Here is a 2,793-nt window from a genome sequence, read left to right on the forward strand (position 1 = left end):
TCGCAGCAATAGAGTTCAAATGCTTCTAAAAACGAGATATCGCATCCCATTTCTGTATCATGATAAGATATAATATTCATTGCGATGTGTCATGTATGCCTTGTATTCACTGCAAAAGAATGTAATTGCGACAATTCCTAGCTAGGAAATAACGTTTCCAGGTGACTAGGTATCGAAACAATAGATTTCTAATGCTTCTTAAAACGAGATGTCGCACCTCATTTCTATGTTTCATGATGAGATATAATATTCATTGCGAAGTGTCATGTATACCTCGTATACACCTCGAATGAATGTAAATGCGACACTTCCTTGCTAGGAAATAGCGTCTGCAGATGTCTACGTATCGTAGCAATAGAGTTCTGATGCTTCTTCAAACATGATACCGCTTCTCAGTTATATGCTTCATGATAAGATATAATATTCATTGTGGAGTGTTATGTGTACCTCCAATTCACTTCAAAAGAATGTAAATGCAACACTTCCTTGCTAGGAAATAGCGTCTGCAGATGTCTACGTATCGAAACAATAGTGTTCCAATGCTACTTAAAACGCAATATCGCACCTCAATTGTACGTTTCATGATAGGATATAATATTCATTGTGCAGTGTTATGTATATCTCGCCTACACTTCAAATGAATGTAAATGCGACACTACCTTGCTAGGAAATAGCGTTTGCAGATGTCTACGTATCGAAGCAATAGAGTTCCAATGCATCATAAATCGCGATATCGCATCTCACTTCTACGTTTCATGGTAAGAGATAATATTCATTGCGAAGTGTCATGTATACCTCGTATTCACTTCAAAAGAATGTAAATGCGACACATCCTTGCTAGGAAATAGCGTTTGCAGGTGTCTACGTATCGTAGCAATATAGTTCTAATTCTTCTTAAAACGCGATATCGCATTTCATTTCTATGTTTCGTTATATGGTATAAAATTCATTGTGGAGTGTTATGTATACCTCGTATTCACTCCAATGGAATGTAAATGCGACACTACCTTGCTATTAAATAGCGTTTCCAAATGCCTACGTATCGCAGCAATAGAGTTCTAATGCATGGTAATAAGCGATATCGCATCTCATTTCTATGTTCATGATAAGATAAAATATTCATTGCGAATTGTCACTTATACCTCGTATTCACTTCAAAGGAATGTAAATGCGACACTTCCTTGCTTGGAAATAGCGTTTGCAGATGTCTACGTATCGTAGCAGTAGTGTTCTAATGCTTCTTAAAACGCGATATCGCATTTCGTTTCTATGTTTCATTATAAGATATAATATTCATTGCTATGTGTCATGTATATCTCCGTACACTTCAAATGAATGTAAACGCGACACTTCCTCGCTAGGAAGTAGCGTTTGCAGATGTCTACGTATCGAAGCAGTAGTGTTCTATTGCTTCTTAAATCGCCATATCGCATCTTATTTCTATGTTTTATGATAAGATATAATATTCATTGAGGTGTATCATGTATACCACGTTTTCTCTTCAAAAGAATGTAAATGCGACACTTCCTTGCTAGGACATAGCGTTTGCAGATGTTTACGTATCGCAGCAATAGAGTTCAAATGCTTCTAAAAACGAGATATCGCATCCCATTTCTGTATCATGATAAGATATAATATTCATTGCGATGTGTCATGTATGCCTTGTATTCACTGCAAAAGAATGTAATTGAGACACTTCCTAGCTAGGAAATAACGTTTCCAGGTGACTAGGTATCGATACAATAGATTTCAAATGCTTCTTAAAACGAGATGTCGCACCTCATTTCTATGTTTCATGATGAGATATAATATTCATTGCGTATTCATGTATACCTCGTATACACTTCGAATGAATGTAAATGCGACACTTCCTTGCTAGGAATTATCGTTTTCAGATATATACGTATCGTAGCAATAGAGTTCTAATGATTCTTATAATGCGATATCGCATCTCACTTATATGTTTCCTGATAAGATATAATATTCATTGCGAAGAGTCATGTATACCTCGAATTTACTTCAAAAGTACGTAAATGCGACAATTCCTTGCTAGGAAATAGCGATTGCAGATGTCTACGTATCGTAGTAATGGGATTCTAATGCTTCCCAAAACGCGATATAGCATCTCATTTCGATGTCTCACTATAAGATATAATATTCATTGCGCGGTTTTATGTGTACCTCGTATTCACTTCAAATGAATGTAAATGCGACACTACCTTTCTATAAAATAGCGTTCGCAGATATCTACGTATCGCAGCAACAGGGTTCTAATGGTTGTTAAATCGTGATACGGCATCTTATTTATATGTTTCATGATAAGATATAATATTCATTGTGGAGTGTCATGTATACCTCGTATTCACTTCAAAAGAATGTAAATGCGACACTTCCTTGCTAGGATATAGTGATGGCAGGTGTCTGCGTATCGAAGAAACAGAGTTCTAATGCTTCTTAAAACGAGGTATCGCATCTCATTTCTATGTTTCATGATTAGATACAATAATCATTGTGGTGTGTTAGGTATACCTCGTATTCACTTCGTAGGAATGTAAATGCGACACTTCCTTGCTGGGAAATAGCGTTTGCATATGTCTACGTATCGAAGCAATAGACTTCTAATGCTTCTTAAAACGAAATATCGCATCTCATTTCTAAGTTTCATGATAAGGTATAATGTTCATTGCGAAGTGTCATGTATACCTCGTATTCACTTCAAGAGAATGTAAATGCGACACATCCTTGCTGGGAAATGGCGTTTGCAGATGTCTACGTATCGAAGCAATAGATTTC

The sequence above is a fragment of the Xylocopa sonorina genome, unplaced genomic scaffold (genome assembly GCF_050948175.1).
Source record: "Xylocopa sonorina isolate GNS202 unplaced genomic scaffold, iyXylSono1_principal scaffold0098, whole genome shotgun sequence".
Taxonomy (NCBI): Eukaryota; Metazoa; Arthropoda; class Insecta; order Hymenoptera; family Apidae; genus Xylocopa; species Xylocopa sonorina.